This window comes from Argiope bruennichi, chromosome 10 (assembly GCF_947563725.1).
Source record: "Argiope bruennichi chromosome 10, qqArgBrue1.1, whole genome shotgun sequence".
NCBI classification, from domain to species: Eukaryota; Metazoa; Arthropoda; class Arachnida; order Araneae; family Araneidae; genus Argiope; species Argiope bruennichi.
The window spans coordinates 87,836,791-87,861,167 of record NC_079160.1 but is presented as its reverse complement, the minus strand read 5'-3'; the positions used below and the strand labels follow the sequence as shown (position 1 = coordinate 87,861,167).

General features: G+C 30.9%; 1 protein-coding gene across 1 annotated transcript in view; it reads left to right on the top strand.

The window, feature by feature from the left end:
• Window positions 1-6,576: 6,576 nt before the first annotated feature.
• The window catches only part of LOC129989061 (zinc finger protein basonuclin-2-like), a 312,172-nt gene continuing 294,371 nt past the window's right edge, over window positions 6,577-24,377 (top strand). The window contains exon 1 of the mRNA XM_056097380.1: window positions 6,577-6,652. The gene's annotated coding sequence lies outside the window, so the exon portion shown is untranslated. The remainder of the gene's footprint in view (window positions 6,653-24,377) is intronic.

Genomic DNA, 24,377 nt, shown 5'->3' with positions numbered 1-24,377 from the left:
ATATCTCTTTTCCTTTCTCATGACTGTGACCATTTCGGCGTATATAAACCAGCTCATTGTTGTTAACGGGTTCATTGCTGTTATTGGCTGGAGGGCACGATGGTATTGCCTTGTGCTGCCCCGGATATCGATGGGTTATGATTGGAAGAAGTTGTTTCGTTGGGGAGGCCAATTAAAATTTTCCGCAGCCGACTTTTCCCTTTTCTTGTCTCGCAGTAAATGAGTGCCCGGGATCGGACTTTAAATTGGGTTTTTATGCATGGTTTGGTGTGTCCGGAATGAGGGAACGATTTCGGTGAATTATGCGAAGCAATAAATTGCCTTTTCTTATTTATCTGCAATGAATCGTGAAAAGAAAAGTGAAACATGAGCATTGTTGGAAGCGGTATGGAAAATGATGAGGTTCTTGAAATTTAAAATAATACTCGCAAGAATATACATATAAAATAGTCGAGTTTTAACCGTCTTATATTAAATTATTTTAATCGGTATTTGCATGCAACTCTTGAGAAGAAGTTCAAGCGCTTTTGAAAGGAAGCTAATTGCCACTTGTATACAACACTATAATCTGTATCTTTTAAAATAATTAGCAAAACCGAATAATCACCCAATTAAACAGACAGATTTTGATAATTATATTACATTGAAAGTCATGACCTCCAGATATATCATTCATAGTCGTCTACGCAATGACCATTCCAGAAAACCCAAAAACGCCACTTTGTGTACATTCTCTATTGGGAAAAACCTTGACAGACTTTCCTAACCACAACCATTGTATCGATTTGACTAATTTATATTTTTTTATGAAAGCTCATAACATCTAGACGCGTCATGAATTAGAGGGCGAAAGGTGCACCTTGCTAGATGTTTTTAAATTTCAATTCATTAAAAATTAAGTGAGATTTTAAAGCTGTCCGGAGTTCACTTTTGAAAATATTATTGCACGAAGCTGACTTTTACAGTAATATAACATTTAAATATCGTTTAATTGAGTTATAATTTTTTTACTTGAATTTTAATAATTTTTGACTAAATTTTTTATTTTTAAAAATACCGTAATAGGAATGTTATCTCATTTGAAAGCTTTTCTGAAATTGGAAGTTTCGCAAACGGTTGCGAAAATAAAAGATAATATGTTGCTTCCATATAGAAACCATTATGCTGTGTTGTAGAAAGACTGAAAGAATTTTATCTCAAACATCATCAAAGTTTCTGCTTTAACCCTTTAAAGGGCCATTTTTTTCTAGTCATATTATGTTAAAATATTTTTAGGCTTGAAATTAGAATAAAAAAAGGGATTCATTTAGCTTATTAAATAAATTTAACTTGATTAATTAATTAATTTGGTTAATTAATAATTAAGTAACATAGCAAGGCACATCATTTTGTCTGAGATAAAGAACTGAAGCATCTAAGTTTCTGTCTTTCTAAAAAAATTTGTCAGAACTTATGCCAACCTACATCATTTCATACAAAGATTGATAAATTTGTTGGGAAGCATACTTCCTACGGCCCTAGAAAGGGTTAAACCAGCGATAGTAGTCTCACTAAAACTTTCTCGCTTACTCTCGAATGAAAATATTATTCTAGAGAACACTTTGCATGGTACAATTGTTGCTACATATTAATCTTTCGCGTGAATTTAGCACTTTTACTGGATCTATCATGCCTCCTCGACTAATTATTTGGTGATTAATCTTTGCAAGTAGTTAATAGTATCCGAAAATCAAATTTGCTTTTTAGATTCGTTTTCTCCAACCGATTGAAATAAAGATGTAAGGCAAGACTACATTGGTAGTCACGAAACCACATACCAAATTTGATATGTTTAAGTCATTGCGACTTTGAGTTATCGCGTTTACGTGTTTCTAAAAGTACAGACCGACAGACAATGAATTCTTTGTTGGATTTGGTACAAAATTTGATAGGTGTCTAAACTATAGATGTTAATTCTGTGTATAGAATTTTATCTATTTGCTCTCTTTGTTTTGTAGTTATCGAGTTAATTTATATTCGAAGAGTCGGACATCCTCTGAACGGATTTTGCTAAAATTTGATAAAAATCTACAAATTTTGTATAAAAACCATATACCAGATTTCATCTGTCTAGCTCAATGCGTTTCTGAGTTATCTTTATCATAAAAAGGCAGACAGGCGGAAATTTTCCAAAAATGTGTTTTTCGAGCTCATGAATGTCTAAAAGTGAAGATTCGTCAGTCTTCGTTCGTATAGTGAGTACGAATTTTTTGACGATTATTATACTTTCTCTATATTACCTATATGAGAAAGTAAAAAAGGTAGGAAGGAAATCTTAATCAGTTGAAAAAAAGCTTTACCAAAGTTGAAACATTATCTTCGCGAACCAGGAAAATAAATTTTAACGGAATTCTCAAGATACTAAGCTGTATAAGTTAGTCCATTGATGTTACAGAGCAGCAACATTCCTTGCAATCATTTAAAAAAATTATTGACATTTGTTAAGTAATAACTGTAATATTTCACTGTTGACATTTCCGTGATTTTATTAAATTACAGGTCAAAGTCATTTTTAAACTAATTCTGTGAACATTATTTATGGAAACATTATCGATGAAAAAGAACTGAAATGAGCACTATATTGCTTCAATGTTAAATTATTTGAAAATCAATGCTCTTTTCGAATCAACTAATAAATAGTTGAAAAATAATATTAATAAAAAGGTGATAATGTGGGTGCAGTACTCGATAGCTTATTTAACTTGAATGAAGCACATTCAGATGCTGGCAATCTTCCAATATCTACCTTTCTGGTAGTTGTTTTTTTCTTAGCTGTTTTCGTTTTTTTTTTTTTTTTAATGATTTCGCTTTAATATTAATGACTTTCTACCTTCTGTGTATTACTTAAATGCTTTCTTCATTTCTATAGTTATAAAATCAATTATTAAAATAATTATTATCCGGAGACAAATGCAATCTTTCATGGAATATATGTTTGAACCAACACACCAGCGTTAACAGGAAGTACAGCAAATTTCACAGATATTAAAGGCTATCTATTTGATGTTATTAAGATGCAAAGAAATTAACAATTAACATTGAATATAAAAAATTTTGTTTAATAGAAATTAAAAAATTCTTCTCGACAAGCTGGAGATAAAGGTTGATTCCTTTACATCTATGCTATTATCTGGTTATGTATTATCTGGTATTATTATGTATATCTGGTATTATGTATTATTATTATATGCTATTATCTGGTATCTAGCATAGATGTAAAGGTTAATTCCTTTACATCTATTCTATTATCTGATTATGTATTATCTGGTATCTAGCATAGATGTAAAGGTTAATTCCTTTACATCTATTCTATTATCTGGTTATGTATTATCTGGTATTATTATGTATATTTATGTATATCTGGTATTATGTATTATTATTATATGCTATAATCTGGTATCTAGCAAAGATGTAAAGGTTGATTCCTTTACATCTATGCTATTATCTGATAATATAAATTGTTGATGTTAGAAATAGTCAATATGAGGGCGCGAAAATCACTTTTCATCTCCTCACTTCTAAGATATTGCAGATATCAAAAATATTTAAACACAAAAGTTTCTTGTCTTCAGAGGCGCTATATTCGGATGTATATTTCTACACACATCGGATTTATATTTATACATTCAATATTAAGAAAGTTATAATGAAATGAACATTTCAACCCTCCCACCACTCCCTTAGAGCCAGATGTGTCATTTAGGAACTAGTCCAAGAATTTTGTATTTCTAACAACATATTCTAAGCCAATTAAAATCTAAACAAAATTACTCTATTTATCCTGTTTACAAGATAACACGGGCAAAGCTGCATTTCGTTTAATATATAATATTTTGAAATTAAAACCAAAATTTAAAAAAATAATAATAGTAAATCATTTATGTTTAAAAAGAATTCATCTCGGCAAGCTGGAAGGCAAAGGTACATCTAAGTTACAATTTTTCAACATAAATTTTTGATGTTAACAACAGTTAATATTATGGCTTGAAAATCCCTTTTCAGTCTCTAACTTCTAAGATATTGCAGTTATTAAGAAACTTTTGTATTTAAAGTCATCAGTCTTCGTGAGGTGCTAATTTGGCACATCTGGGGATTCCAATTTTACCCTTAATAACTTTAATGCATCTTAAAGAATTACATCTTATTGAAATTGTGTATTTAACAAACAGAGATGATGACAAGTTGGCAAAGGATCGGGAATAAGGCGAAATTGGAGGTCCACATCCAACAATATACCCAAAGTTTCTCTCTACTCGGCCAACTGGAACAGAGCGGATGACATTTTCTTCACTGCACACGGCCCATTCCCGACATACCTACACAGATTCCATCTAGCCAACTCTCCTTGTTGTAGCTGTAGGGAGATAGGATCTCCAATTCACTATTCTACCGAATGCTTACTGACTCTCTCATAGTACATGAGAAAGCCGGAAACAAGTCTCGAGGAAGAATGGTACAGGAGAGTTGCATCGAATATCCTTTCACGCGGCAAGATCCGCTCCATAGTAAATCATATTCATAAATACCAAGACCTCTTCAACTACACTATAACTGAAACCAAAATGCTACTTGCCAAAATCAATTAAATTATCATTCAAAAGTGCTCAAAAGTGCAGTTAAGACGAAGGAAATCAAAACACAAGACCCAGACGGGCGCTACAGATTTCTGACTCTACAATGTTTGTTTATGTGCTTATACATGTCATACAGATGTTCACAATGTAATTTATTAATTTTTTCCTTTTCAGTTAGTAATCTCATTTCCCTGTCAGTTCAACCCATAGTCACCATTTGTTAAAGTATTCTTTTTCCCTCCATTTAGTTTTTACTTTACCAAAAATTGAATACATTCGTGTAGGATTTGGCAACGATGGGATTCTCTCTGGAGATCCCTGGATGATTTGTCGTCTCTTTCTTTCTTTTAACGTTTCTTTCTTTCTTTTCTTTTTCTTTCTTCCATCTTGTGCTCATCCAATTGGTTAGATAACTTAGTGTTATAAGCACTGGGACACAGGATGGCGTTATGTCATGTATTTAACAAAAGATTTGTCGCATATTTATTCAATACAACATGTTTACTCACTGTGTGTGTGTTTATTTTTTGGGGGTGGGGGTGGGAATGGATGGGCATGAATACTTGTATAAGAAGTTGGATAAGTAGGCTAGTTTCGACTATCTTAGCCCTCAAAGTGCACACATACTGCACAAAATTGTATGAATTGATCAACACTTGCGATATTGTATAATATTGAATAATATCATCATATAATATCGCACAATATTATATAATATTGTACAACAGGCTATGCAACCTGCGAGGTAATGGTTTGGGATTGATTCCGAAGTCAGATTTATTTCCTGACCGTGGACGATACTTATCTTTAGGATTTGCTTCTAAGTTTACATGCTATTTTCACAACAACTATCATATAATTTATTTCGAATACCTTGGCTTGGTGAGAGCCCTTTAATGGTTAATTGTTACATCATATTTTATCCTTTTACTTCTATTTAGAGGTCACTTTATATGGGTTATAAATACTTGAAAAAAAAGTCAAGGTCTCTTCTAAAAAAGCACTGGATAATATAGCTAAATAAAAATGTTTTATTTAAAATAAAATATTATCCAGGCAATGATAATCTACTTACAATTGATGTCTTGATTTCTATCGCAGTAGTATATGATAAACGTAATGTTGTAAGACGTCTACAGACTGAATATACAAGCGTTTGCGTGTATCTTTGAACTACCTGCAGTTTAAATCTTAAAGACTTGGGCCTTTTCTGCGAAAAACTTCATCTCCTCCCATACAGATAATCAAAATAATAAAGATGATTCATCGTGGCTATGAATTGGCTACAATATTTTTCATTTGAAATGAATATTCATTTGTATTTGTCTCATATTATTCTGAATAATTTTTTCGAATACTGTAAGGGAAATAAATAAACAAATGAAATTGAGTAAAATTAAAAGGATGACGATAGAGTCGTCTATTTTATTGCGACAACAATTAAAATGCCATATCTTTGACACCATTGTGATATTATAATAATAATTTTTGTAATATCTCGTTTTTATTTTAAATATTTGCATTCCATATTCTCTTTATTCATAATTATATCATAATATTCTATTTCAGACCATTTAAAACACCTAACAAAAATTCAATATAAGTCCCACCTTCCAGATGACATCCAGTACGACACCAAACCACAGCTATCACCAATGGTTACCGGTAAGTAACCCTCTCCACCCCCGCAAACGATCCTGAGCGCAGGTGCGGTCCGGCCTCCTCCCCATCATCCCGGCGCTCTCACTGGCGGACACTCGCTCATCGTCTGCAACTGTCCTTCTGCCACATCCCCTACCCCCTACACCCCCTCACACTCTGTCCATCCGTTCTTCGCTCCATCCCGTGGAATGCGTGGTGCCCGATCGTTTGGAATTGCAAGTGGTTTTTGTAATCGAGCGCCGCGTGTTATTTTGAATCGTCTGCTCCAGGAGAAAATCGTTTGCACCTCGTCATGCTGACCCCCAACCATTGGTTGCGTGCTTTTGATCATAACGGAATCAATGGTATCGGCGTCTCACCTGTATCGCTAAGAAATGGTGAGTGTTTGTACATTTTTGGATATTCCTTTTAAGGAAATTATTTTAGATTTATCTTTTTGACATGGCACATGCCTTTTTGATGGCATGGAAAAAATACATCATCATTAGAGTTACATAAAACATTAAATGAAAGACCTTTTACACTTGGAAATTCATATCTTATTAAAATTGATCCTCGTTGCTACAGTCAAGATTAATAAAATTATTAGTTACCATGATGGAAAAATGCGTCATAGTTATGCCACATAAAGCAATTGATTAAACGACTGTAAAACTCGGAAAGCCAAATTTTGAAAAATAATCTTCTTCGTTGTTTCAATCAACGTTAACAAAATGATTATATTTTGAAATTCAATTAAAATATGCGAGAATAACTTTTAATAACATATGCCAATATATAAACTAACATTTAGCAGATCAGTTAGGAAAAAATAATTTTTGATGGAATTTTTTCTTAGTAATATATATCATTTAGTTTTTAAATTGAAGCTTCAGTCAAAAATTAATTTCTGGTTTTGGAAATTATAATTAGACAGAATTATGCAATGGCGTTTCTACTCCAAAATGCATACAATAAGATATATCCAACTATATTTTTATATATATATTTGTGATGCATACATATAAATAAGAATTTACAATGATATTTACATTTAGATAATACATATTTTGAAATATATTATATGAATATATGTTAGAGACTTTATAAAAATTATGTTATTGTAACATTTTTCTATAATTATATATTATATATTTTAAATAATATTTTTGCATTTTTATTGTTTTAACCGAGTTTTGAATTTCAAATTCTTCACATAATCAGGTAAAACTCGTAATAAATAGCGATATTCAGAAAAAGGTGACGTATTCTTTTTTTTGCACAATTAAATTGAATTGATTCATAGCCAGGGTCTCAATAACAAAACTATTCAATTATTCTATATTATTTAATCATCTGAGAGTCGCCATTTAATCATCGATGACAAAAACAATATATATTTGAAACTTTCTAATTGGGAGATTTTTTCATATGATAGAATAATTTAAATGAGAAACAGTCATATATATAGAAAAATGGTAGCAGAAAATAGCTGCCTTATTAAAATTTTAAAAAAATAATCTATGCTTGATCGTGTACTTTTTGATTAAATCAGAAAGAGAATACTGCCAGGAGATGCTTTGCTTAAATCAGAATAAAAAATATGGAAGTAAAATAATGCAATAAATGTTTCTGGATATTTACAATATAGAAAAAAAAACTTTATTCCTTTTAATTGATGAGTTTTATTAACCAGATGCATGCGGATCTTAAAATTAAAACCTAAGTGTTTTTCAACATGCCCAGCTATTGTTCAACGACTATAAAAGTCAATTCATTCATTGTTCAAATCAATTTTTCCTACTTAAAAGCAAAGTTGAAGAATTTGTTATTGTTTGAAAAAATATCAAACAATGTCAGAGAAGAGTTCTCAAGAACAAAAAAAAAAAAAAAAAAAAAAAAAAAAAAGAGCAGGAGAATATAAAGGAGGTAAATAAAAAAAAAATGAAGGAAGAAAATTAAATTACATTTTTTCATTGTCATATCAGAATTGGTATGTATAATTTATCAAAACTTTTTATTGATATAAATTAATTATTTCTGATCTTGAATTGTTGTATATGATATATAGCAGTTGCATGTTGACGCAATATGTTACATATCGCTATCAGTTTCATCGAAATACGCTATGTTCTGCTGAGTGTAAATTTTGGTATATGACCTTTTGCGTGCAGCACAATGATAATAATATTGTTCATAATTCCTTTAAGAACTGAATAGTAAAATAGCACTGGTTAGCAGAAGCAACATTTCAGACGATAATAACAACGATTAAATATATGTATATAATTTTAAAAATAAAAAAAAATACGAAAATAAATAAGTTCAAATTCAGAAAAATGTATAGTAATTTCTTTTAAAACATAATTTGTTCATCCAAAAATATTTGAAATGAAACAGCATTTTATATATCCACGATAGGTGTTTGAAATTATACTATAACCCTTTCATTTCTGATATTCATGAAAAAATTTTCTGTTTATATTCATGAAAAAAAGGCGTTGAAATTTTCAATCAAAAATTGCAATCAAAATTTTTTAATTAATGTTGAAATATTTAAACAAAAATATATAAAAATTGCGCCTGATTAGGTATTTAGGAATGAAAAAGTATGCATATGATTATGAGAGCATATACCATACTTTTTATAATAATACTTTTATTTTTACTTATTTATTTATTTTTATATACGAGGAATACATAAAGTATTACTATTGTCAAATATTTTGACTCCAAAATTTAAAAAAAAAAATCTCCGAATTTTATATCTCTTAAACATATTAAATTTCTATGCAGAATGCTGTAATTTTATTTTAAGCGATTTCTCTTGCTCCTAAATCCCCAATAAACACCTAGGTTCAATTGTTACTGAATCAGGTATGTGCTGATTCCTGAAATTGTGTTACATTTACTCTAAAACGGGTGGCAATCGATGAAATTAATTTGAAGCTAATTCGCCTCGCACTGGTGAGGACGATGTGATGGAAACATTGTGAATAATGGAGAAAAAATATTTAAGCAAGCTTTTGTATAATGTTATAATAAACGAAACAATTCCTTGGAGTTATTTCATATTTCTTTGATTTTATAAAAATTAAAATATTATAACACAATATGACAGAAATATCTTTTTTCTACAGGTTTTTTTTATCATTTTTAACTCAAATTTTTAAAATTTAAAAATTTGTGCTTTATTATTTGCTGAAAGATATCAAAACATATAATAATTTATCATTTTTAAGAAATTGAATTATAAAGAATTGATGGTTCTTTGACTATCTTCTGTTATATTCTATTACTATGTATGTTATAAGACTAAATAAAGCAGAGTAAATAAGTAAATTTACACATTTTACTTAGCATGCGGGGTTCCATTATTATGCATTGAATATATCATAAACATTTTTAATTATTAAATTTATTTACCTCCGTGTTGCCACTCTCGTCCAGGTAAATATCTTCTGAATATTTATTGTTTCTATGTGCGCGCACGTTCTGAAGATTCCATTAATGAAAATATAAAATGTATTTATTTATGTGTGTCGTTATGGTTTCAATTATAAAAGAACTTCTCAAATACTAGAAATATTCTAAAAGACGATAATAGAAACTATATTACTGATTGCATAATATATTTTAAGTAGATTCCTATATGAAGGCTACCTATTGCAATGGTTCTCATGACAGGACTTCTGGAAAATTTCTTCAGTTCCTCATCGATTATGGTAGCTAGAACCCCATATATAACAGGATAGCTACTTTTGTTTACAGGATAGTATTTTTGGTTGGATTTTAACTGGCTTGGATTATGTTATTAGAAATGTAAAAATCTCGGACGAATTAGTAAATGGGTTGTCTAGCTAAAAAGAGATGTAAATGGGGGAGCCGGGTGAACTTTTTTGATATTGAAGTTAAAAAAATAAATCCATTTAACCAAATTAACACCTCATTAAGAAAAACAACTTTTGTACTTAAAGTTCTTTGGATAACTTCAATATCTTAGAAGTTATGGGCTGAAAAGCGATTTCCATGCCGTAATATTAACTAATTCTAATATCAACAATTTATGTAGCAAGATAGCAACTTAGATGTAAATCTTTCTTCTTCTTAAGAGATATACTTTCGCCTTCCAGTTTGCCGAAAGGAATGTTTTTATTTCTGTCATGGCATAAAATTCGCCTACTAATAATAGTTCCAAAATTATGGTCTGATAACGCCAGAATCATTATATGGAAAAACAACTATGTCAAGTCTTCAGTAGAAAGAAAACTCATAACCTTTTGATAGGGAATTTTTATTAATAGAACAGATATTTTCAACAGATACATCTGAAAAATTATTTCTAGTTCCTTTTTTAAAAATGTTATTTTGTTGAATTACACGTTACACTTAAGGAAAGGCATTTCTTAGTTTCTTTTTCATTTTATTCAGAAAGAGATTTAAAGAAAATGTGACGTTAATAAAGTTCTTCAAGTCATTGTTTGGATAGGTAGATATGATCATAAAAATGTATTCATATAAAAGTCAGAAATAGTCGATATCATTTCTTTCACACCTACAGTCTATATTCAGAATTTCTTCTTGTAGCAAATTAGTAAAAAAGAACTGTTTCAAATTAAGCAGTTTAAAATGGACAGAAATTTTTATTTTTTTTATTTGAGCAACTGCGGGTTTATATATCTTCAGAATAATTTTTGTAAGTTACAAATGGTGATCCTAAAAACCAGTCATTGTATTTTGAATTGACAAGATCTAAGTACGAATGCATTCGAATTTTGAATTGACAAGTCTTAAATACAAATGCATTCAAATATATTTTGAAATGTAGTGGATTCGAAAAAAGTGTTACATTTTTCGAAAGCAATCACTTGACTGCTTTAAAGAATCATTGTACAAATTTTGAACTTAAACTCAATTTATTGATTTTGAAGATTATTGCTTTGATCAAGCAATTATTTGTGAATTGTTTTAAAAAATGAATATATTGAAAACATTTTTTCAAAATTCTATTCTAAAAGGTGGTTTATTTTGTATTTGTTCAATTTTTTTTACATATTCTCTTATTAAAAAATTTATAATAATAATTTTTTTAAATCTTAATCGGATTTCACATAATAGACTTGTATTTTAAAAAAATCAAAATAGACGAACATATGCAGCATTTATTTTTTGTTAATTTAGCTTTAACTGACAGCATGATCTTTATTGAAGCCAATAAAGCTTATCTCAAACGTAAGTAAAAGTCATTGTGGCTACGTCTGTGCAGGATTAGCAAGAAATAAGCTTCCTACTTCAAAGGACTTTAGAATATGCTCTATTGTCTCATACAAGATAAAATTTGAAAACATTCAGATAATTCAAACGATACACTTGACATTTATTAAATAGGAAATTTTGGTATCACAATTTTCCAACAGATGGCGCTTTAACACAATCGCATTTATTTACATGTATTGAAAATTGAAAACATCATTTGCCGCGCAATGCTAATTTTGTATCATCTGCAGAATAATGTAAATAGTACAAGTCTATTAGCATCATACTTTGTATGAAACATGACAAATTCTGACGAACCTTCTTTTTTTTTCTGCACATATGCCTATGTTGCAAAAAGAGTTACTGCTAAACTTGTTCTACCAAAATCGGCAGAACTCCGTTGCAGCTGTAAAAGAATTCCACTGAGTGAAATGGATACGATGATTCTAATGTCTTCATGTGCCTATGCAAGATGGTACACAAACTTGAAAGAACAGGGCAACTTGGCATTCTTCCAGGTAAAGAACAAAAGCAAATTTCGTTTTTTAACATCAAAAATGTGGCTACCGCTTTCGTTGAAACCAGCAGTCTGTCTTCGCATGGTAGTGTGAGTGTTCCCTGTGTGTTAAATATGCCGCATTCATTACAAAAATTCGTACTTTGAATTTTGCATTTGTATCCCTACAAAATAAACTATGCACCTAATGTGGGATGAGGATTCAGGCGTTCGTACAGCTTTTGTACTTCAGTTTCTTGCTGTAATAGTGGTTGATGTCACTTGGTGATGGAATATTCTGTGGCCGAGACTCACTTTTGCCTCAACTGGTAAAATTAACACCCACAGCTGTCGAATATAGGCGGTGGAAAACATTCAAGCTATCCATGAACAACCTTTGTCTCCTCAAAAAGTTACAGTATAATATGGTTATAAGGCTACCTTTACCACTGCACTATATTTTTTGGGAACAGATAACTGCAAACGAAATCTAAACCTGTTACGTCACAAGACCGTGATATGCTGAAGGATTTTGTGACCCCCAAAGCTTCAACAACATGGATACCTTCAGGATATCACTTCTATGGAGGGTGGCGTAACACCTCACATTGATTGATATTCATGTAAATCAGTTGCTAAGACAGCATTTCACAGATGCCCGGGTAATCAGGTATCATTTTTCACTAACATGGCCTCCTCATTCTCCAGGTATTGCCCCTTGCGACTTTGTCTGGGAATTACCTGAATGACATATTTAACAGCAAATGCCAGCATCTGTGTCAAATCTGATGGACAGTAAGCGACCATTTTCTTGATATTCCGGCAGTATTATTCTGGTCAGTTGTTGAAAATATGGTTTTGCGATTATAGTTTATTGCTGAACATGAAGAGGGCATTTTTAGCACTTTTAATGTTACTTTTTTTATTTAACATTTATAAAATATATTACATGTTTTTATGAATATTACAGCACCGGCTGTAGGAGCAGTTTTGTATTAAAAATTTTTTTGTTTAGTAAATGTTAGAAGCATTATTTAAACAATCTGTAATTAAAATTTTACCTCATTTGAACCGATAGAAGGCCTTCTAGAACCTTCTGAAGAGGGAAACATTTTTCTTGTTTCCTGTATGTACGTTCCATATCTCCTTCTAAGAATTCAACCAAATTTTCGAAACTTATTATTTAAGGAACGCGAAAGAATTCCGTAAACTTTCCCAAATAAAAGAACAAATTAAAATTTAGTTATTTAAAAATTAACAAAGATCCCGTCTTTTTTTATACTTTGGGCTACTCTTTTTTTATTTTATTTTTTATTTCTTCTTCGTGTAAATACGTGCTTAGATAGCCATTTCAACCATGCTTAAATGTAAGCTCAAACAAGAGAAGAAAAAAAAAGAAAAAAAAAACCTTTGCAATACTTCAGCAGTTTTGAAGAAAATTTTCAATTGCTAATATAGCAAATATTAAATATTGGGGAAATTTAGCTCTTAGTGATTTTTTAAAAATCACCTGATTCAAATGATGTTTTAATTTTTTAAAAAATAAGACGATAAAAGGATTTTGTATCTTCTAACATTTTATACAAAAGTTGCTTTTGCTTTTAAAGAGATATTCATGAAAGGATTCTAATTCATGCATTTTGTCTCGAATACTTATTTATACGGCCTACCCAATAAAAAAATATCACTTCTTCATTCATAAAAGAATAGTTTATCAGAAGAAAAAAATAATTCCAATTTATCTTAACCGCAGGAAATGTGTATAAAAAGTGCGTGGCACTCGGGAATCATCGTCTAACTTTGAAACAGGTGTACATTAACCAGACACCGGATACCGAGAAAATATCTCCAACCAAAACCAAACGATAAAAAGAAATAAATCTGATCAGCTTCCAATCCCTTTGTGTTTCAGACCGATCGTGACATCCAACCCCCCTTTCCCTAGAATCCCAGCGATTGGTCATTAGCAAGCACCGAATTCACCCATTTCACTTCACCGAGCTGCAGGTGGCAAGAAATCACCCAGACCAAATAGAAAACAACGCTTTTATATACGAGATGCTCATTACGACCGATGGGCTGGCCTATCATTAGGCCTAAGAATTATGAGAACCCCAACTGGAGTGAAGAATTATTGCTGCAGCACCAACCTAACAAAAACAAAAGGAACGTCTTCCAAGACGGGAGGGGGGTAGGGTTGCAAGGCATCGGCTTCTTCTTTGGTGTTATTATTGTTATTTATTAATAATCACGCGGAGATTCTGATCAATCAATAAAAGTAACACCTATCAATAGGTCCGTGTGTCAAGACGGATTGGAGGAAAACACACTGCAGGCTACTTTTGGGCGGTTCGGAAAGTCCCCCCGATAATAGGAGCTAATGCCTCCGCTGCTAATTAAACGTTTTTTCAATAGATCCGGTAGGCCGAGAACACTCGTTATTTATCTGTAACTGTAGCTGTCAGATGAACTGCCGAAAGTGAAGTCGTCGTTAAATTGGCTTGATTTTTTGATCAGGTACGATGATGGTCTTTTTACTTTTTCGCACATAAAAAAATGTACGTAATGGAGAAAAGTTTTAGAATTTTCGATCACCACGAGTTTTTTTTATGAATTTTACAGCTTCCAACTTTCACTGAATGAAAAAAAAAAAAAATAGTTTTATAATAAACCTTATTTGGATATCAGTATATACGCGAAGATGACAGTTCAAAAATTTAACCGGCGGAATTAATGAAATTTGTCCTGTACTTATTTCATTGGTATTGGAGATATATAATACGGCGATATATGTATTATGTAGATATACGTGCTATGTAGATAGTATACGTATTATGTAGATATATGTACCATGTAGATATACGTACTATGTAGATATATGTACCATGTAGATATACGTACTATGTAGATATTATACATATTATGTAGATTTATGTACTATGTAGATATTATACATATTATATAGATATATGTACTATGTAGATATTATGCGTATTATGTAGATATATGTATTATGTAGATATATGCATTATGTAGATATATGTATTATGTAGATATATGTACTATGTAGATATATGCAATATGTAGATATATGTAAAATTTTTAATCTAATTTGTTTAAGGAAAAGACATTCTCTCTAAATATGTATAGTTTTTTCCTCTGTACTTCTAAGGTATTAAAACAGCCATTCTTAAAACAAATTTAAACGTCTATGTTGTCATTCACTTTAAGTAGAAATGCTAAAATAAAAATTTTAATATTACAAAATAAAATTTATAAGTTATTTATACGTACTCTGTTTATTTTCATATTGTAATATGTTATACCATACTATATAAATGCTATACTATATAATAATATGCTATACTATACTATATAATATTTCATACTATATTTTATTAATACTAATTAGATATAAGTAATATGTAGATATATGTCAAATTTTAAATCTAATTTGTCAAAGGAAAAGACATTTTCTCTATATACGCATGGTTTTTTCCTCTATACTGCTAGGATATTAAAATAGCCATTTTTAAAACAAATTTAAACTTGCTTGTTGCAATTCATTTATACAGAAATGTTAAGGAATATTTTTAACATTACAAAATAAATTTTACAGACAGTTAATTACTATGTTTATTTACAAATAATTTATTTAATTATTCAAAATTAAAAAAAATATGAGTGCGCGTTGCCATTTACTTTAAATAGAAATTATAAAAAATATTTTTAACATTATAAAATTAAATTTATATACAATATATTAATTAATGTGTTTATTTACAAGAGATTTATTTGATTATCGAAAATAAAAGAAACATTTATTTTTTAAGCAAAATAATCGACTCAGTAAATTATAATTAAGATAATAAATAATTAAAAAAATATTTAAGAATTTTCAGAAATGAAAAACAAATAACATCGAGAATCAAACATAGGTATTAACAAATAGATAATTTTTGAGCTACGACGAATACTTTCTTCGGATTAAAATTTTTAAAGTTGTATAAAACAGCATATTATTTAATCATTACTTTAAAACAGAGAATAAAATATGATCACATTTTTAAAACCAAAAATACTTCTTTTCGATGAAATACTCTTATTTTATCGAAATATTCAGCGTAGCAAAATTCATGAATTATGAGAATAATTCAAAAATGTTTTCATTAAAGCACAAAAAAAAAAAAAAAAAAAAATTCAGGGGTTTTTGCATTTATGTACTTTTGAATTGATAATTATTTTAAAGTTCAAATTAGGGTGATAAAAAATAGCTGAACTGTGGGGCATTTAATGTCATTTGTAACTTGTATCCGTGTTTTACATCCGAAATAGGTAAAAAAGAAAAAAAAAGTGTATTTTTTCCAAAATTTTCTCGGATACTTTCTGATACACTTGTCCTACTAGAGAACGCCTTGTAAATCACTAATGTACGGAACACTACCTTATGGCGTGAATTTAGCATTTTTATTATCTTGTCATCCTTGGCAAGTTTTTTTTATTTTTTTTTATTAATCCCTGGAATGTGGTTAATAGTATCCAAAAGTCGAATTTGTGATTAAATATGTTTTTCTTATTCGATTGAAACAAAGATCTGAATACAAATTTGCATTTGAAGTCTCAAAATACCATACCAAATTTGGTATATTTAAGTCACTGCCATTTTGAATGATCGGTTTTACAAGTTTCTGGAAGTACAAAACCGACAGGCGGTCAATCCCTTGTTGTATTTGGCTCAAAATTTGCATTTGAAGTCTCAAAATACCATACCAAATTTGGTATATTTAAGTCACTGCCATTTTGAATGATCGGTTTTACAAGTTTCGGGAAGTACAAAACCGACAGGCGGTCAATCCCTTGTTGTATTTGGCTCAAAATTTGCATTTGAAGTCTCAAAATACCATACCAAATTTGGTATATTTAAGTCACTGCCATTTTGAATGATCGGTTTTACAAGTTTCTGGAAGTACAAAACCTACAGGCGGTCAATCCCTTGTTGTATTTGGCTCAAAATTTGTAAGATGTTTAGATTATAGATGTTTACTCTGTTTACCGAATCTTATTTATCTAACTCTCTTCGTTTTGTAATTACCGTGTTAACTTATATTCGAGCAGCAGGGAATACGGACTTCTTCTGAACATATTTTACTCAACATTTGAAAGATATCTGTAATTTTGGTGCAAAGAACATATACCAAATTTCAACCATCTAGCTCAAAGCGTTTTTAAACTATCTTTGTCACAGACAGAAGGACGGATATTTTATAAAAATGGGTTTTTCGAACTCAGGGTGGTCTAAACTCGAGAAGGTGGAAATTTCATTAATATTATACAAAAATGGAATTTGTGTTTTAGACACGTTTTTCTTGACCGATTGAAGTAAAAATTTGATACAAAACCACACTTGCAGTCATAAAATCCCATATTAAATTTGATATATTTAAGTCATTGCATTTTTTAATTATCGCGTTTACATGCTTCTGCAAGTATATACTGGCAAAAAAAGTCTATCTCAAACCTTTTTTGCGTTATATTTGTTACAGACAAACAGATATTATTCCAAAATGGGTTTTTCGAACTCTAAAACGTGAAAATTCATCAAATTCTCGAGTTCGAATTTCTTCATGATTTCTATATCTTCTCTACACTACATATACGAGAAAGTAAACCAGCATGGTAATAATTTACTCTTCCTTAAAAAATTGAATTTTGTAGAAAAACAGCCAAAACTCATGTGATCCTCTCAGATGAAAATATATTACTCTTCATCCCATCCCTCAACTCAAAATCTCGAGTTCGAATTTTTGGACGATTACTATACTATACTACGTATAAGAGAAAGTAAAGAAAATAATAATAATAATAATAATTCCTTCAAAAAAAATCTAAATTATCAGGTTCTGCATTTTCTCAGAATTGCTCTCTCTAAATAACATAATTATGCCTATATTCTTCGCTTAAGACATTTGAAATTAATAAGAAAGTGCAGTATTTTTCGAATTAAAGTGCTTCATTCCAGCAGGCCAAACAGAGAATTAAAACCGTATTCTACTGCGTGACAATCTTAGCAACTGGTTACTGGTCCTATCTTGGGAACAGCAGCACATGGCAGCGGTTTTGAAATTCATTTTAATTTTTGTTACATAAATATAGATGCTGGTTCAAGAACTGTCTGCATCACGGAATAATACTGCGAATTGTTGTCAGGCCCATAAATATGTTTACACAGAAAGTTTTATTCTTCTTTATTCTTATTTTTCCAGTGAAAAAAAATGAGTAATATCTTCTTCTAGAAAGATTTTTTTAAGGTATATTTTATATCTTTCTTTAAATGTTTTTAAAGCAGCTTGTGATCCTTTTAAATTACATTATAAATTGAAAACATTTGATTTATATATCGATTTCATTGTATTTTTATATATTTTTTGATTATCTGGGATTTTTTGGAGAAGGCGGTGACTAGAGATTGGGTCACGATTTTGAATTTGGAATGACTTTGGAATCGTGATTCAAGAATGGATTCCGCTAAGAATCTATGTGTGCAAGGCTTAGCGAATGTTAAATCTGGCTGATTAAATATCTTTCCAATGGAGAGCATGAATGATAATTATGGATCTTCCGGAAAATTTTCACCCCCTTTATCTGGCCAATGTTCAGAATTGAAGATTCTGCTATGTTCCAAAATGGCATGTTGGCATTAATCTCTTAAGAATTTTTTAACCAAGTAGCCGTTATCGCATAGTGAGGGGGAAAGGTGAAAAAATATCTTCTGAAAATGAGCATTAAATTATCTTATGCTCTTGGTGATAGTAAACAAACAGGAACTTCTCAAGAAAATGTGCGTACATGCTTGTGGAAAACTTCGAATTACAAATCCTCACGCGGCCAATTTAATCTTTGTTCTCCCGTGCTTCGATCCCGTGCTTAAGTTGCGGATCATAGGCAAAGTCCAGATTCGTATCCCGTTTCTCTTGTTCAAGACACCGCAAAAGTGGCTCTAATATGAAAGGGTATATCTTAAAGCCATCGATATAATTGCAGTTCACGTCTTGACATCTAAAGTAGCTGATAAGACAAAGAGGCCTTTTTGTTTCCCTCATGATTTTAAGGAAATTAAAATAATGTAATAATAAAAGCATTTGCCACATTTGATATAGGAGAAATATCAAAGAGACTATCAAAATTATGAAGAAATGTTATAAATATTATTAAGATTACTAATGTTATGAAGAAATTACTTTATTGATACCTATATTTGAACACACTATTATGTAGCAGACACACTGTCACTTTCAAAGGAACCTGCTTAACCGTCATGCAAGTTCCTAACGTTCTTACAGTTTCTGAAATTCTCATATCCCGTGTACTCAAAAGGTGTAAAGCTGTTTGTGTAGTACGAATGGCCAATCGATTATATTAGTTGTATCTTATGTGATTTGCATTTGATCTTCATGTCTTTCGTTGATTTCGCCCATTCTTGAAACGTACGATACACTCAAAACGATTCTGCAAGACTCATCACCATAAACTTGGTACATCATGTGCAACGTCTTTGAAGTAGATTTCTTTGAATTCCCGTGAAGCTTCCACATTGGTTCAGTTATTCCAATTTAGAATTCTCAAGTTGCCACACACGAGGTTAAAAAATCTCGAATCGCACATCTACTGATAGACGCAATACTATGTCTCTTTATTTACAGGATGTTTGGATATCGGTTTTATCTTTTGAGGTTTTCGGAACATGTCATAATGCTTTTTGATACCACCTCTTCTGCACTTTTAGTTCCTGACATAATTCTATCTAACACATTTTAAAAAGGAAGACAATTACCAGAATTAATAGTTTCATGAACTGGATATTAATATTTTTGATACCACCTCTACTTTCTTTTAATTTCTGACGGTGCAAATTTCTATCTAATACATTTCTACACAAGAAATCAATTATCTCTATAGAACCATCACAAACTAGCTACTTCGGCCCACTGTAAGACACGCGGAAAAACTTGAATGATCGGACCATCACAATAGCAACACTGGTGGGAACTGTGGTTGAGTCCTAAAGGCCATCAAGTTCCATGGTAAAACCCTTCTCTTGGGATGTAGGTACAGCCATCGACGAGAAGAGCCTTTTCGTGTACCCAAGAGTGGTGAGAGCCAACTACCATATCGGAATATATACAATTACGAGGCACCCTCCGTGGGACATTATCTCTATAGAAAATGGATAAGTTTCTAAGAATATAAAATCATTCTAATATGTGACATATCATCCCAAATGAATTTCCATGGAAGATTTAGTTGTGTAGATTTTATTTTCAAGAGCAAGGAAACAGCGGTGAAATGTAAGCATTAGGCTACAACAGATTTTTTTTCTGATTCATTCCTACTAACTTTTGTTTACCTTTAGAATCTGACATCAAACTAACACTTCTCTCCAAAACTATATAAAAATATCTATTAAATAATGAATAATGAATAATTCTGTAAATACTTGGAGGCCCTAAACGCCCTTCAACAAAACTATGGTGTCTAGATGTCATTGCGAAATTCCTCCTCTTTTCATTAAATGTCATGGCTAAAATATCTACACCCGATAAAAACATATCCGAGCATACAATTGCTTATTAATAATAAACAAGGTTCTCTTTTCATTTGCCAATACATCGAACCTCCCGGGGGTACCTCGAAATGAGAATGAGATGCGTCCGGCATCATGGTTGGAACTCGCCACCCTGGAGGGTACACAAATAGGTGGGGGATCTGACTCCTCCCATCGATGACGGGACGTACTTCCTTCGGGGAGGTTTGTACCGTGGCCGGTGATGGCCCTTAGGACTCAACCACAGTTCCCGCCAATGTTGCTGTTGCGGCGGTCATCATTCAGTTTTTATGGTTTAAATCCCTGTGCCTTCGTGGCGGGTCGGAGAGTTAGATGACTGACTTGCCAGTACATCGACTCTTTAAGAATCCGGATTAACATTGCGGTTCCTGGGGAGGGAGTAGATAATTTCCCCCGTCTTTGAAAGAAAAATTCGGGCGTTCCAATATCTTGAAGTACCTGCAGAAGAATAATCTAGGAATGAGAGTGATAATAACTAAAATTCGTTCCATGATTTACAGAATTTGTAGTTACATTCATTCCGAATAATTTCTATACTTTTCATTCAGGCAACTTTAAGATTGCGAGAAAAAGGTCAAAAATCTTCCAACAATTTTCATGGAAAAAGCTGATAAAATTATATATATTATACTGATAAAATTATATAGACACACACATACACATATGAACATCGGACTTGCATGCGATTTTCTTGATCTTTAACATCTGATATATTTGTCTTGATTCCCAAATGGGAAACGAACATGACACGTCGCAGTTTACACGAACACGAATCTTGCTAAAGGAAAATTGAGTCGTTAATTTTTTTATATGTCACAGTATATGACGCAACGATTTTTTTTTATCGAATGATCTTTAGTCACGTGCTGGGTGTCGGGGGACTTCACCCTCCATTTCTAAACAAGAGCACAATTAGGGTCCTTCAACGTCCCGCCGACCTCTGGGACTCTGGCGAGTGTCCTTATGTCATGCGCCACATTAGCTACTTCAGCAACCATCAGACAGTTATGAAGAATGTGAAAATATTGCTGTTTTCTTATTTGTTTCATTGCTAGGAGTGTTGTTAAGATTACAAAAAAGTGCGATCCCATTTGTCATTATATGTTAAGAAACGATTTGAGAGTTTTTTGTATTTTTTATATGTTATGTCTTTTATGTGGAGATTATATAAAAAAGAAAAGAAAATTGAGAGGGGGGGGATTATGTTTGGAATGGAAAGGTATGCAATTATGTTCGGGGTGAATTTTTTTAAAAATATACGAGAATGGTTATAATTCTTAATTTTTGCATAAAATATATTGAAAAAAAACGTATATGGAATTAAATTATGCCAGTTAAGCGGCAAAAGTTTTTTTTAAAAAATTAAAAAAAGTGCTTATTTTTTGCTAAAAACGGTATAAAGCAAAAATTTTCTATTTTAGACGTTTATTAAATAATTTGCTTAAATTTTAGCAGATAACTTAAGAAATATATTATCCAATTACTGAACTAAAAAAAAGCTGTATTTCTATCCACTCTTTAAATATTGGGTTCCATCTGATAAATGACACAAAATGTCCAATCTTTTTCACATTGTGAAGCACCGAGCAACTATAAAATATTTCTAAATGAGTAGATTATTTATTCTCGAGTTCAGGAGCTGCAGAGTATACTGGGAAATTATTTTACAAAATTTAAACAAAAAATATGCATTAAATTTTAATTTATGATGTTTTCCTTAAGAAAATTCTATCAAACATTAGAATTTGAAAAACTTGCATCTAAAGATGTAAAATAGCACTAAGACGTATGTTAGTGCACATATAAAATTCATTGTAACTTCACAAAAGCTAGATTTAGATACAAAATTCAAACAGTTTTATAAAGAAATCTGTTCAAACATTAAAAATATTAAATAAAAAACATCTCTTTTTTTAGCAAAAAAAAGAAAAGAAAAAAGATTATTTAACGTAGTTACCTATTAAAAAGGAATTGTTTGTATTTTTTAGGTTTCAGATGTATAATTTGATATTTGAAAACAGCCAAAAATCATATGATTCTCTCAAATGAAAATATTTTACTCTTCATCTGATGATTTTATTCTTCTTTTGAAAATTATATTTTGTTGTTAAATACCAAAATTAACCAGCTAATAATACAATGGAACTTAGCTAATTCGAACTTTTTTAATGAAAATATCTTAATTTCCATCTGATGATTATGCTTTGCAGTTATGTTATTATTTGCCAAAAATGACTTGACGATTTTACATAATAATGCTTCATTCTTCTTTTGAAAATTATACTTTGTTATTAAATACCAAAATTAACCAGCTGATAATACAATGGAACTTAGCAAATTCGAAATTTTTTAATGAAAATATCTTAATTTCCATCTGATGATTATGCTTTGCAGTTATGTTATTATTTGCCAAAAATGACTTGGCGATTTTACATAATAATGCTTCATTCTTCTTTTGAAAATTATACTTTGTTATTAAATACCAAAATTAACCAGCTGATAATACAATGGAACTTAGCAAATTCGAACTTTTTTAATGAAAATATCTTAATTTCCATCTGATGATTATGCTTTGCAGTTATGTTATTATTTGCCAAAAATGACTTGACGATTTTACATAATAATGCTTCATTCTTCTTTTGAAAATTATATTTTGTTATTAAATACCAAAATTAACCAGCTGATAATACAATGGAACTTAGCAAATTCAAACTTTTTTAATGAAAATATCTTAATTTCCATCTGATGATTATGCTTTGCAGTTATGTTATTATTTGCCAAAAATGACTTGACGATTTTACATAATAATGCTTCATTCTTCTTTTGAAAATTATACTTTGTTATTAAATACCAAAATTAACCAGCTGATAATACAATGAAACTTAGCAAATTCGAACTTTTTTAATGAAAATATCTTAATTTCCATCTGATGATTATGCTTTGCAGTTATGTTATTATTTGCCAAAAATGACTTGACGATTTTACATAATAATTCTTCATTCTTCTTTTGAAAATTATACTTTGTTATTAAATACCAAAATTAACCAGCTGATAATACAATGGAACTTAGCTAATTCGAACTTTTTTAATCCGAATGTTCCTCTAGTCCCTTGAATTTTCTTTTCAAATAATGTTAATGGATCCTGCTTTTGCTAAGTTCAACTGCTGACATTTTCTTGTTATTATTTATATTTTCAAATTTGTTTAACTACAAATATAAACAATACCGATGTCATCATCGTGTCCTTGGTGCACAATGTGCAGGGTGGACAGTCCCCGAGCCAGCGATTCTAGATGATAAAGTGAGCCCAGCAGTATTATGGAGAAGATACAGGTTGTCGATGGAGTGTGTGTTTAACGTCGCAGGGATCGTCGGGACTAGATCTATCATCTGTGAGCCGCGCCGACAAGTGTTTCGACACCCCACCCCAGTGTCATTTCTCACGGATGGTATTTTCATTTTCTCGCCATTTATAACCTCCTAATGGTGTCTTGTGGTTGACAAATGGAGGGAAGAGCTCCATTTTTTCACACCTCGTCAGAGGTTGTTTATGGAGCAGTTGTATTTTTGTATAACGATTCAGTATTTGTTTTATATTAGAAGTGTTTATAAGATGATGAAGTTTTTCTTTTGGTGAGTGTTTCTTTTCTTTTATTATCAAAAAAAATCTGATTTGCCTTTATAGTTTTAAATTCTTATTTTAGCTAGAAAAGAATGCTGTACTTTATTAAATAGGGACTCCCCAAA